The following is a 14239-nucleotide window of genomic DNA, read 5'->3' as shown; positions in this document are numbered from 1 at the left end:
GTGGTGGAGAAGGGACTGTTTGGGTTCCAAAGGGGCAGGAGCAGTGTGTGGTACCAGGTCTTGTGCTGGGTAACCACAGGGAGGTGGATTTGGATCTCTGGATCATGGCCCCTTGGCAGAGCTGGTTGGGAATTTTTCAGGAGAGGGATGCTGGGGCTGAAAGCTTTGCACAGCCCTGACCTGACCTGCTGTGAGACAGCACATGGTTTTATAAAGCAAGATGTGGGTAGGATGTGGTCTGAGCTCTCTGGCAGGATTTTCTGAGGCTGTACCATGTCACGGGCATCCCTTCTGCTCCATCTGTGGACGGAGCTGGACGTGAGTGTTGTGGCAGCGTTTGTTTAGAGCTCTGCTGTGCTGCCCTTGGCCAGGCTGACAGTGTCAATTCTCCTCTCCCTGCAGGAACAAATACTTTGCTGTGGTGTGAGGCATTCCAAGGACCCTGTGGTGCCTCATGCCCTGCAGCTTCAGCCCAGGGACAGGTGGGCACCAGTGGGGCTGGGGATGCCTCTCCCTGGGCACAACTGCCACCATCTTGGCATGATGTTGGATGAGTCTCTGAGCCCAGCCATTGAAAACATCATTTTCTGGAGGCCCTAAAAGACAAAAATTTAAAAAAGGCTGTTGTGTGATAGGTTCTGGTGATACCCAACCCTCTGTGTGGCGTTGGGATCACTGGGCCCTGCAGTGAGGCATTGGGCTGCTGTCCCTTCACTTGGGCATGTGGGTCCCTCCCTGCCCTGGCACAGAGGTGCTGCCCTGTACCTGCTGTGATGTGGGGACTGTCTGAACCAGGCAGGGCAACAGACAGAGCTGCTGTAGCAGATTATCAAATTCTGAATAAACACAGAAGGGCTTTCAAGCTCCAAAGGGTTTGTCAGTTGGGTTCTCAGTCTCGCATCCTTGGTAAAGCTCCCAGGAGCCTTCACAGTGAGCCCAGAAAGGGGTGGAAGGTGGATGATCCCTCATACACGCTTCATTCTCCGTGCTGACAGCAGGACTGCCAGTAAAACAACTTTTTGTTGTCTGTGGTGGTTTGAAGTGCTGCACTAAGAGCATGTGGAGCTCGTCCAGCCCCACCTTCCCAGAGCGCTATGTGAACATGACGTGTGGCTTCTTGCAACCAGTAAATAGCATTTGGGGAATGAAAAGAAAAACAGAAAGGTTGGTTTGTTATTCTTAGTGATATATGAAAGAGCTGTCAACTCCATCTTGAAATCATGAATCCCTGGGTATTCCTGGGACAGGGCAAAGGAATGCATCCTGCAGTATTTTTTCACTTGGAACGACCATTTGGCTCTTCTTGGTCTGAAAAGTTAAACTTGGGCCGAGGAACAAATTAATGCCGTCTCTTAGTCACTGTCTGGCCGGGATGGAAACACTTCTGTGACCTGGTTTATCTGCATATCCATCCTGATGGCTTGGACAGGGCTGGCTGTGGCTGCCGGCTCCTTCCCAGGGCGCTGGCGCCGCGCGGTGCCGATGGAGCCGGGGCCTGGAGCTGCTGTGCCCAGCAGGCTCTCGGGGCATGACCAGAGGTGCTTTCTAGAAAGTTCTTAGCTTTTAGGTTTTATTTTTTTGTTTTATTTTGTAATGATTTTTATTAGATTGGCAGAGCTGGAGAAAATAATTTCTTCTTCAGGCTGCTTCTTCATAGAATGGTTTGGGTTGGAAGGAAACTTAAAGCTCATGTTGTACCGACCCCCTGCCATGCCCAGGGACACTTTCCACCATACCAGGTTTCTCTGAGACCTGTCCAACCTGGCCTTGAACACTTCCAGGGAGAGGGACTGGAAGCTTCAGACTGGTGACAAGGGGTCTCTGTGCGAGCCCTTGACTGGTTTAAAAACTGATGAAAGATAGGCTGTAGCCCTCATTTTCATCTCCTGGTCCATATTTCCATCTCCTAACCATCCTTCCTCTCTTCTTGCCTCCTGGTGTGAGCAGTGGCTCCACAGGTCTGGTGGGAGGAGTATGGAGCTGCTGGGCCACTCACTGGGTCTCCTGCCCAGGAACTCCAAACAGGAAAGAAAACTTGGAAAGGCACCACCTGCACTTCGTGTATCGTTTGTGTAGTTCATGTGAGGAACCAGCTTGTATTGTGGTTTCAAACGTGACAACACATTCCTGGGGGCTCAGGAGTGTGTGGGCAGATTCAGGGTCACATCCTGCCTCCCATGTTTGTGTCACTGGCCCCTTGCTGCTGTGCCCAGCCCACACCAGGGCCATGTGCCCATGCTAACAGCATTGCCAGTGCTGTGCATCTGCAGAAATCCAGCAAAAAGGAGGATTTTTATCCACCTCAGATCCAGGGCAGGGTAAGGGGAGCTTGAGGCTGCCCATGTGGGGTTTCCTGCGTGGGGTCAGCACCCACATCTCAGGCTGGGACTGGAGCACCTCCACAGGGGTCAGGCTGAGAGCACCCTGCCTGGTGCCAGCCCTGCCCTGAGGCATCCTCCCTCCTCTGCTGCTCAGGACAGCCCGGGCAAGATGGGCTGAAAATTAATTTAAAAACCCCCAAGGAAGAGATGATTTCCTAGTGCCGGCCAAGAAACGTGACGCTGAGCAAATAGTAGAAAATAAAACAAAAATAAAGTTCACGTTGGATCTGGAAACGGACATTTAATTTGCAGCATCGATGGCGTCTGCGTGCAGAAATCTCGATTTCAGCCGGGTCTCCCAAGGCAGAGGTCCCTGTAAATGATATTGCTGTGTGCACGTTCTGGAGCCCTGTGCCATGTCGTTAACAGAGCGCTCCTTCTGGGAGTACATTCTTCCCTCATTTTCTATCCCCATACATTAAATTGATAGTTTGGGGGATTACTGCTCTTTCCAAGCTCACATGGGTGGAGTCCCCTTTATATGGCCATGCTGGTATGTAGTGAATTTGAATTGGCGCAGCAGAAAACTGGAAAATTTGGAACAGATAACTGTCTCCTATCTTTATATGGGAACATCAGAGTTCCTAGCTTTATTCTGGGGTTCTTGCCATTCCAAATATAATTTATTCTTTTATATAACTGTTTTCATATGATACACTCTGAAGAGCGGATAATGGTTTGGGGAGGATATAATAATTTTTTCCCCCTCCAAGGCTGTCTTCCCAATTAATGAGATTGAGAACACGTTCCAAAAATCTATTTTTCCTCTCTGGGCTTTTTCTAATGTACTCAATTTATTCTGTAGCGTGTCTTGTGCGTCCTTTATGGAGTTTGATTCCTGAATGGTGGTGGTTGGCTGGCTGGAGCCTGTGTAAGTGCTCAGGGTACGGATGCAGTTGTGGGAGCAGTGAGGGGCTGCCTGTCCCAGTCACTTTCCACTTGGGAAGGTGGACTTGGGGACATAGCAAGGTCACCATTGTCCCCACCTTACTGCTGACCTCAGTCTTCCTACCAGATGGGGTGGCTTTGTGGAAAGCCGTGTGCTTTGTGGGGATGGAGGGGTATCCTCATCCCCTGGCTCCTTCTTCCGTCCAGTCTAGATGAGAAATGTGTGGCCAGGACTGAACCAGTGCCTCCATCCCTCAGGAAAGGCTGTTCCAAGAGAAATCTGCAAAGCTCCAGGGGCTCTTTCTTCTTAAAGCCTCGCCTGTAACCAAAATAGATAAAGTTCTTGTAAGTTTTTCTCTGCTCACATTGATAATGCTCCCAAAAACCAGTGGCATATTATCCTAGAACCATGGAGTGGTTTGGAATGGAAGGGACCCATCTTGAAGGGACCTTAAAGCTCATCTCATTCCACCCCCTGCCATGGGCAGGGGCACCTTCCATGATCCAAGGTTGCTCCAAGCTCCAACCTGGCACTTCCAGGGGTGGGGCAGCCACAGCTTCATATGAATTTCAGAGAGCTTGCTGCTCTGATACGGGTTCATTGATATCTTACAAGCCCTATTTAAACAAATACTTTTAACTTGAGAGTCAAAGTTAATTTCTCGGTCTAGAGGAGTTTCCTTGGGCCGTTGATGGTGGCAAAGGAGTGCTCAGGACAGACCTTTCAGTGTTACCCAGGTAGTGAAGTGTTCCTGCTATGTCTAAGCAGTGGATTTGCTCTGTATTGTGGAGCTCAGGTTCTCCCTCTGACTCACATCTGCCCCTGTCCTGACCAAATCATATTTTAGCTGCTGTTGCCTTGAGAGAAAGCTGAGGCAGCACCCCAGGAGCAAATTGTAGCGCCCAGCTTGCCCAGCCCCATCAGCTCCCCGGGCATGGGCAGTGCAGGAGGAGCAGCTTTCCCATGCATTGGGCTCAGTGCTGGCTGCTGAGGAGGAAGAGGAGGACGAGGAAGAGGCCAGCTGTGAGGAGCATCCTTGCTTTGTGGCAGGCATGTCATTCTGCAAACAGCCCTGCTCTTCCCCCAGGGCTAGGAGCAGTTAAGGTCATTCTGTGGTGGCAGCCACATTCCTGGGAGTGGAGATTCACTGATTGACACTGACTGAGTCAGATGCTGTGACCTTGGGGAGCCACTTTCAGGGCCAAAAGCATGAGAGAGCTGCTCTGCAATGGTGCTTTCAACTCTGGGTGGGTGCTGTTGTCCTGAGAAGCCGTGGCTGCCCCTGGAGCCCTGGAAGTGTTCCAGGTCATGCAGGACAGGACTTGGAGCAGCCTGGGATAGTGGAAGGTGTCCCTGCCCATGACAGGCGGGTGATGAGGTTTGGGGTCACTTCCAACCCATTCCAGCCCTGTGGAATTCTGTCTTGTGCGAGGGCTGGGTTCTGTTCATGTCCCTGCAGGTGTCATGTGTGCTGTGGGTGTTTATAACTCGTGCTGGGTGACCAACCAGGTCCCCTGGTCCTGCTCTGCTCAGATCCTCCCCATTTTCCACATGTGTTACCCCAGGAGTGCTTGGATGACAGAGGACACTTCCTGAGGGTGCTGTGCTTTTTTGGTCCTGGCTGTGCCCACTGAGATGACAGCATTGCTGCCTGGGGGGGGTCTGTGGTGCCAGGCTCCCCTGTGGGGCAGCAAACCCCAGGCAGTGGAGGTGGGTCCCACTCTGCTTCTCTTACATCTGTGCCTTGTCCCTCTCGAGGGGCTGCTGGAGGAGAGGGACATTCCCATGGCCTTGGTTTCCAGCAGACTGGAGGGGCTGCCCCAGACCCCGTGCTGGGGGTGCATGGAGGCAGTGGGAGAGCCAAGGGAGAGGCAGAGCTCTGTCCAAGGAGGGCTGGGGTGGCTGGAGGGACAGCAGGGATGGCGTGGGACCAGCAGCCTGGCTCTGCAGCGGGGTAGGGTCACGGTGGGGGTGTGGTGGCAGCCCTGCTCCCTGCCCAGGTACCCCTGGGGTGGCCTCAGGGCCCTTGGACACCCCCTGACACATGTCTGGGGGACTCATCCTTGTGCTGCTCACCTGGGAGCCTCAGGGAAGGGGGGCCTCAGCTGCAGCCCTGCATCCTGATCCTCTTTGTCAGCGGCTGCAGCGACAGGGGAGCAGCCACGGGAGGGGAAGGGAGGGGAAGGGAGGGGAAGGGAGGGATGGCAGGGCAGGGAGGGCAGGGAGGGCACCCTCGTTTGCTCCCCACACTATAATTAGCTGGGCTGGAGGGCAGGGCTGCTGTCAGGCTGCTGACACCCAGGCAGGCTGCGGGCAGCAGGGCCGTGTGTGAAGTGCAGCTGCCCCACAGGGTGTGGTTAATTAGCTGCAGGTCCTGGGAGCTGAGGTTACTACTCGGATCTAGCTTCTTTTCCTGTGTTTTTTTTTTTTTAAACCAGTGATGAAAGATAGAAGTTCACCTATAAACCAGTATAAACATGTAGGAGGATGGAAGTGTTCAAGGCCAGGGTAGATGGGGCTTGGAGCAACCTGGTCTAGTGGAAGGTGTCCCTGCCCATGGCAGGGGGTGGAATAGGATGAACTTTAAGGTCTCTTCCAACCCAAACCAGTCTGGGATTTTATGACCTGGTGTGCCCAAAGATTAAAAAATAACAAAACCATTTGTAAATACCAGGCAGCACATGAATGCAATTATGAGATCAGGAAGCTGACATCCCCAAAAGGAGGCAAAAGAAAAAACCCACCAGGTTTTAGCAGGAACACAGGCCTGGCCACCCTCCCCTCCAGCACGTGCTGTGCTCAGGGCTTTCCTCTATAAATAGCAGCAAGTTCAGCTCCACAGCTCAGCCCTGATCCTGCAAACACTTAAGCCCAAGCACAGCTCCTTCCCGATGTGCTCCAAGCTGCTGTAATGGTTTGCAGGCTCTAATCACGAAAAAGAAGGAAAAATAAGGTGGAGAAGGGAAGTGTGCAGCCCACCAGGGGTACAGGCCATGGGTGACTGCAGCCTGTGCCTGCAGCTCCCTGGCATGTTCTGCCCCTCTGCAGGGCTGGTGACTGACAGCACGGAGCCAGGGTGCCAGGCCTGTCCCCCTGGGGGCTGTGGAGGTGGCAGGTTTACAAGCTCCCCTGGTTTTGCCAGCAATTTGACAAGTTCTTCCATGCGGAGCAGCAGCAAGTGCAGGTCTGGCTGTGGCGGCCTGGCAGGGAGCTCCTTGCACAGGGAGGCTCCAGCACAGAGCTGTGCGTGCCTGCGTGGCTGTCTGTGCATCAGTGAACTCCTGCAGGCATGCAGCACTACAATAGCAGGGCACTAAACAAAGTTTCCTGGATGAGCTCTCAGTACAGAAATGCTTTGAAGCTTGGGTCAGCCGTAGCGTGGTGTGAGCTGCGAGGGGTTTGTGGGTGAGCTCCCCTTGGCACGGGGAGCGCGGCTGGGAAGAGGCTCAGCTGGGGAAAGCAGGGCTGGGAGATGCTGCAAGGGGTGGGAAGGCAAGGAGGGAGTGCAAAGGGGCTTGTTTAATGAGGGTGCTGGCAGATGCTCGTGAGCAGACTCGCCTTTCCTCCCGCAGGAAGGCAGGCAAGGAACCCCAAGTCACTGTGAGGGTCTGTGCTGCAGGCAGCCCAGTTTTGTGGGTGCAATTGCTGAGGGAGGGAGATGGTGGGGGGTCCCTGGAGCCATGCTGGCGTGGCTTGTGGAACCAGGGCTTGGCTCCTTCCTCTGCTTCAACACAGATCCTGCTCCACTGTGCAGTGCACCTGTAGGGCTGAGCTCTGAGCTGGAGGAGAAGAGGAAACAGAATTAATGATGTTGGGAAATTTGGCACTGTTCTGGTTGGCCTGGCCCTGAGGAGTGTCCAACCTGCTGGCAGGGCCAGGCTGAGCTGCAGACATGCTTTGGAGTGAGGGGCTGGAGATGTGGGTGCTGTCCCAGAGAGCCCTTCTGATCACTGTCCTGGGGCTCAGGGAGAGGCTGGGTGGGGATCACAGAATCATGGAACAGCCTGGAATGGACCCACAGGGATTGGACCTAAGAGCTGGACCCAAGTCCAGCTGCTGGTCCTGCACAGACCCCCCAGCAATCCCACCCTGGGCATCCCTGGCAGCGCTGTCCAAGCACTCCTGGAGCTCTGGCAGCCCCGGGGCTGTGCCCATTCCCTGGGGAGCCTGGGCAGTGCCAGCACCCTTTGGTGGTCACCCCATTTTCCAAAGAACCAGGTTCATGTTTGTATTTCAGGCCCTAGAAAAGCACCAAGGCCTCCCCTCCTGGGTCCCAGCTGTGAGGTTGGGTGGCAGAATGGCCCCTGTCCCTGAGCTGAGCTGAGCTGAGCTGAGCAGGGTGGAGCTCACCTGCTCACACACCCTGGCACTGTGAGGGGCTGGGGTCAGGTTGGTGTCTGAGCAAGGCTGTGGCAGCAGGGGGACACAGAAACAGCCCCTGTTCCCCACGGGCTCTGTGGTGCCTTGGGCAGGTGCCTGGAGGGCCCCAGGAGCTCCCCAGCTCCCGAGTGTGGGTTTGCTGCTCTGCAGGGCCTTGCTTCTGTTCTCTGCATTGCCTCAGTGCACTGTGTGTGCATAGCCACATTCCCTCCTCCTTCCCCCCTCAGTGGTCCAAACCCCATTTTCTCTGGTTTCCAGCTTGTTTTCCACCTCCTGTTGGACTCAAAGCCCAGCTGGATGTTCATCACTGCCCCATGTGCATGCAGGGGGTCAGGGCTGTCTGCAGGCCAGTGTGGGAGCTGGGTCAGGCCCCTGCTCTGAGCTGCCTGGGATGAGGGAGCTGTGGAAGAATGAACGTGCTGGAGCCATTGGCATCCTCCCTGGTGGGGTCTGGGGAGATTGCCACCCCCTCCTCAGATCCTCTGCATTGGAGGCAGGAAGAGGCAGGGTCACGATGGTCAGAGGCTGGGGCTGAGGGCTCACACCCCTCCCCGTGGTCCCACGGGTGCTTTGGCCTTGCCGCAATCCCATCCTCTGACAAACACCCTTCTGTGATTGCCAGAGGGTTGTGTCCTCTTCCCTCCTTTCCTTGAGGCAGCCATTCTCATCTGGGCAGCACTGCCTGCCCCACCTGCCCCTTCTGCTGCCACCAGGTTTGTTTTGCTGGGTCACCCACGCTTTATTGAGACACCCCAGTTCTCCATTCCTTGTGCTCCATACTTCAGCACACAGCAGGATCTGCTCTCCATCCAGGATGGCCTTTGGGAATCTGGGCTGCCCGCTGCTTGGTGGCCTGGAGCTCCCTCCAGGCTGGCACCCACACTGGAGGCAGGAGTTACCTCTGTGATTTTCAGCTCAGCAATCCGGTTCATCCAGCCTGAAATTCGAGTTTTAGGATTTGAGGGTTCATCTGGCCTCAGTGGGTGTTTTGGGGCTGCCTGGGGCTGTATTAGCTCGGGGCTGTTTGGGGAGTGCAGTGTTGGGGGCAGGTGGGGTGGGTGCTGGAGCCCACAGAAGGGAGGCAGCATTGCAGCATTCCCAGAGCCCTCTGGCTCCCCAGCCAGCCCCTGCCTTTGGGCTGCCTTTGAGCACCCAGCCTGCCCCTGCTCCAGCCCTGGCTTGGGGGGATGCTGTGAGCTGGGCTGGGGGCTGCCATCTCCCTCCTCCTCCTCCTCCCAAACAACCACTCACATCCCAGGCTCTGAATTTTATTCCCCTTCCGACAGTCAGGCATCACCTTCTGATTACTCATAACTGCAGCATGCTGCAGAGACACAGAGCCTGGGGAATGGCTGTGCTGGGAGCAGAACCACCAGGATCCAGGTGACAGCCAGGAGGGATGGGGGGACAGGCTGTGCAGCCATGGTCCCCAACCCCTGCCCTGGGGCCAAGCACCTCCTGCCTGTGCCCAAATCCCCTGGGGTCTGCCCAGCCCAGCTCCAGGTGCAGCTCAGGGACACTGAGGTCCCGGCAGGTGACAGTGGCAGGGTGGCAGCACACCCTGCAGCCAGCAATGGCTGGTGAGCTTGCTTTGCAGGATCCTCTTCTAGCATGGAAAAGTCAGTCATCCCTCAGTTTTCCTCTGGTTTGTTTGTGTGGGCATTGATTACGCTGGGAGTTACTGAGCCAGATTTTATTGGAGTGACTGAGAAAGCTGCCACCTGTGAGCAGCCACCGGTCTTTGGGGATTATTTTGGTATAGCTGCTAAATAATTGCATGAGGCTTCTTCAGCCTTGCTAATAACTTTGTTCACCCAGGGACACTGCCTAGAAAAAAAGATGAGCCAAGATTATGCTTGGCAACATTTATGGGAGGAAAAAGTACAACAGGATTTATGTCTGCTGGCAGGGAGAAATAAATAAAACAATACCTCTGTCTTAGCCCCTCCATGAACATCCTTGTTTCCAACCCCAGGTCTGTAATCTTCCTAGCATGGCTGAATTTTGAAATTCAGCACACTCCTTTAAGTCACTCATCATTTCTGTCTGCAGCATGTTGTGCTAATTCTGACTAGGGACCAGCAGGGCTGGCTGGGGAGATGAGCTGGCCTAGGGAATCTGGGCTGTTGTCTTACCTGCATTGTGGAACTCACAAAATTATTTAATTAGTGCCTGAAAAGTGAAATTGAACAAGCAAATTCAGGCATTCCTCTTGGCCCAGGTTCATAGAATCAAGGAGTGGTTTGGGTCAGAAAGGACTTTAAAGCTCATCCTGTCCCACCCCTTGCCATGGGCACCTTCCACTATCCCTGGTTTCTCCAAGCCCCATCCAACCTGGCCTTGGAGACTTCCAGGGATGTGCAGCATCATCTGGGACAGCCTTGTGTCCCCCCTTCCTCTCCTGGCCCTGCTGGGGCACTGGAGGGATGGAGCACATGTTCTGGGAAGTTTTGGGGGCTGCCCTGTCCAGTGCCTCATACCAGGGCAGCAGGGGCTGCTCCTGCCCCCACAGTCCCTCACCCCGGCGCCTCAGACAAAAGGGAGGAGATGGATGCAGGCCTTGCTTGAGGTGTTTGTTTTAGAAAGACAAGCTGATAAAAAATTATTTCATTAAGGGACTTAAAGTGTGCTTCCTCAGGCCTGAGTCATCAGTGGAGTGAGCAAGCAGGAGCAGCAGTGGGTCCCAGCGGAGGGTGACTCACGCTGCAGCGTGGGGCTCGCGGGGCTCAGAGCTGGGTGATGCTCCTCTCCCTCTGCCTCAGCATGGCTGGGGGCTCCCAGCACCCTGAGCAGCAGCAGGAGGTGTCTGGGGGGCTGTGAGGCTCCCAGATTGTTCTGGGAGCTGAGCCACGCTATAGCTGCACCTCTCTGCCATCCCCAGCTCTGCCTGGATGCACAGGAGCCACAAGCAGTCACTGCTCCAGGAGTCTGGAGACCATCCAGGAGCAGAGCATGCACACAGGCTGGCGTTTGAGCTTTTATTCTTTATTTGCATTGATAGAAGCCTGCAGATCCCTCTCAGTCCAGGAGGAATTGATCTTTCCTCCCAGAAGGCAAAGGAAAACACCAGGCCCCCTTCTGCTCCTCTGCCTCTTTCAGTTCCCAGGCTTCAGGAACAGGCAGGGAAAGAAAAGCCAGTCCCAGTTCCCAGTAAGGTCAGGGCCTGTCCCCTCTACACTGGTTTGTTGGGTGAGTGCTGTTAAACCTGCTCTGTCCCTCCCCCTTGGAGGTGTTGGCACTGCTCAGGCCCAGTGACAGGACTCCCTAAGGTCCAGGATGTGTGTTCCCTTTGCCTGACCCTACATCCCACCCTTCCCTTGGCCACTTCTCCCTTACCTCCCCCTCTTGTGGGTGATACTTGGTGGGACCAAGGTGGCACTGGTGGCACTGTCCCAGCCCTGCTGCTGTCCCTTGTGTGTGACAGCACAGCAGGCAGTGCCCATGGCAGTCCTGCCCACAGCCTCCCCCATTCCCTGTGTGATCCCTCATTAACCTCTTCATTAACCAATCCCCTGATGAGGAGAATCTTCCCAGGCAGGGCTCTGAGCTCTCTCAGGGCTCTGGTTCCTACCAGGATGTTGTGCTGTCCCTGCCCTTGGAAAGGCTCCAGCAAGCTCTGCTCCATTCCCTGGTGGTTCTTGTGCCTTCCTGGACACTCTCCCAGAGCCCCCTGCATCCATCCATGGCCACCTTGCTTGGGAGAGAGAAATGCAGCATGGTGGGATTGACCTGTGCAGCTCCACCTGCCTATTGGGCACGGTCCTGTTCTCTTCTGGAAAGAGGGTGAGCAGGCAAAGGGGTGTGCCTGAGCAATGTGGGAAACTGGGACACAAAGTGGGAAGAAGTGGCTCGTGGGCAGACTTTGGGGTGGTGGTACAGCCACCAGCTGATTCAAAGCTCCTGGTCTTCCTCAGGGCCCTTCCTTGGACATGTTGCTGAAATTATGCTTTTCCTCCTTATTTGCTATTATCTTAATGAGCATTAAAATTAGTAATTTTGGCTCATCATTGCTGTAACCACTGCCCAGTTAATTGGTGGGGTTCTTTAATCTCTCTGCATAGTTCCTCATTGTTTTATCTCAGATATCTAAAATCTTCGTTTTCCACTGTCTATGGCATTGATGGGAGCTTTTCCCATGGACCTCCACTCTGGCTGGGTGGAGGGTCTGGCTATGTGGGGTGCAGGTTATCCAGATGTTGTTTCAATGGCATTGAGAACACTGTTTGTGGGTGATTTCTCCTTAAGTATCAGCAGTTCTCCATGATCCCCACTAGCACAGAGAGCAGAAGGAACTGAATTTGTTGTGGCTCATGAACTTCATTGAAACCAATCCATTCTCCCTCCCCTGACACTTTGGGTTTTGGGTGCAAGTTTAAGAAAGTAAGGAAATATCAGATGGGAATGGTGTGCTGGAAGGGATGGAGCTGTTCCTGGGTGTGCTCTGGGCTTGCAGGACAGCTCCCATGGCTCAGGTGCCATCACTCACCCTCAGCAGTTACTGCTCTGCTCATTTCTCTGCTACCTCAGGAATGCACAGAGTGGTTTGGGAGATCTGGGGATCTCCTGGAGATCTCTCAGCCCAACCCCCTGCTCAGTGCAGGATCACCTACCCTGGATTATCCTGGACCATGTCCAGTGGGTGTTGGATGTCTCCAAGAATGGAGAATCCACCACCTATCTGGGCAGGTTGTGCCAGTGTTGGATCAGCCCAATTTGGTGTCTGGCCATTGATTCGTAGGGTTTGCTGCAGCTCCGTGCTGCTGTGGGGTCAGAGGAGCAGCAGCGACAGCCAGGGGCTGCTCAGAGCTCTTGCATGTTGAGAGTCAGCACCAGGGCAGGTGACATCTTAGAAACACAGAACCAGAAAATCTCCTGAGTTGGGAGGGACTCACAAGGATCATCCAGTCCAGCTGCTGGCCCTGCACAGACACCCCAACAATCCCACCCTGTGCACCCCTGAGATCATTGTCCGAGCACTCCTGGAGCTGTGGCAGCCCTGGGGCTGTGCCCATTCCCTGGGGAGCCTGGGCAGTGCCAGCACCCTCTCGGGGAAGAACCTTTCCTGATCTCCAACCTAAACCTGCCCTGGCACAGCTCCAGCCATTCCCAATGAGCTTCTCACCCCAAATGGGAGCTGCTCCTCCTGTGCTGCCAGCTGTGCCTGTGGGCCTCTGTATGCCCTGGGCTGAGCCCCAGGATGTCACACACAGACTGTCATACCCTGTGTGTCCTGGGCTGAGCACCAGGATGTCACACACGGACCCTGTGCCCTGTGCCCTGTGCCCTGGGGTGGCTGCAGCCTCCCCACTGCACCGGTGACCACCCAACATCTCTGTGCCATGGAGAGGGTCACCCACCCCAGAACCCCATCCCCATCTTGCTGGCGTGGCCAGAGCTCCCTTTGGTTATGTTTTGGTGACAGTGGATCCCTGTCTGTTTAACAGCTGGGGTCCTCCTCTCCCTGCTGGCTTTGGTGGGAGCTCTCTGTGGCTTTGGCTGGCAAGGGGAAGCTTTGGGATCGCTCTTTGGGCCTGATTAGCATTCGGCCCCGCTGCTCCCGCTGTTTGGAGTTGGAGCTCGCCATTGCCTGGCAACCACAGAGCAAAACTCCAACAGCAGCCCCGAGCCCCGGCGGCTCCTGCGGGACGCACCGGCACCGACACGCGGGGACAGAGACACTGCAAGAGGCACGGACACGCGGGGACAGGGACACTGCGAGAGGCACGGACACGCGGGGACAGGGACAGGAACGGGGCCACCCTGCACTGCTGCCCCCTGCCCTCCACCCCGCAGGGTGCACAGACAAGGATCAGCCCCAGGACGAGGAGGAGCAGGAGGAGGAGGAGGAGGAGGAGAGGGCTGTGGCAGTGCAAGAGCTTTGGTGACAGTCAGGTCTGGTGGCTCTGTGTCTGTCTGTCCCGGTGCCGCCTGCCATGGGCATCCCCCTGTGCTGGGCACGGCCTGCCCTGCACACCCTCGGTGCAGCAGGTGCCATGCTGTGCTCAGGCAGCTCCTGCCAGGCCCTGGGGCCTCGAGGCAGCGCCAGGCCCTGCTGTGGGTGCCTCTGGACAGGGTGTGATGGGGGACAGAGTGGGGTGTCTGTGGGGTACACGGCCCCATCCTCACAGCACGAGGAGCTGCACACCTGCTCTGTGTGTGTGCCATGCACCCACCTGGCCACGCTCCCCAGCTGGGGTCTGTGCCCTGCCCAGCAACCCCAGGGGCCCTGTGGGGAGGCTTGGCCCTCCCAGGGAACCATGGCACAGCCCATCTGTGGTGCTCTCTGACTTCTACTCCATCCATCATGCTGGGGTGGAGTTGGAGGGACAGGAACCTGGGCGAGCACTGGGGCTCTCTCTGCTTCCTATTTTGCATGTGCTTGAGGCCTGCTGTGGTTTTTCTGGCAGCAGAATTTGGTTGTCCTGCTCCTGGCAGAAACTGTGGGCCTGGCGCTCAGCCCCTGACCTACTGGAGGGTCTTTGCAGTGGTGGTGGCTCAGCCCCTCCACCAAACCCAGCACTTCATCCTCTTTCCAGCTGGGGGGACTTGACAGGCCTTGAGTCCCCTCTGACACCAGGTGCCACTTTTC

General features: G+C 55.6%; 1 protein-coding gene across 3 annotated transcripts in view; it reads left to right on the top strand.

Annotated features, from left to right (window-relative positions):
* Positions 1-14239, top strand: part of LOC128933722 (ankyrin repeat and fibronectin type-III domain-containing protein 1-like) — a 194765-nt gene that overhangs the window by 103190 nt on the left and 77336 nt on the right. The window lies entirely within an intron of this gene.

Source organism: Melozone crissalis, unplaced genomic scaffold (genome assembly GCF_028551555.1).
Source record: "Melozone crissalis strain CALT ecotype California unplaced genomic scaffold, PUWL_Pcris_2 ptg000012l_1, whole genome shotgun sequence".
In the NCBI taxonomy this organism is placed as follows: domain Eukaryota; kingdom Metazoa; phylum Chordata; class Aves; order Passeriformes; family Passerellidae; genus Melozone; species Melozone crissalis.
Note: the sequence above shows the minus strand (reverse complement) of the source record. Positions and strands in the feature narration are given on the sequence as shown.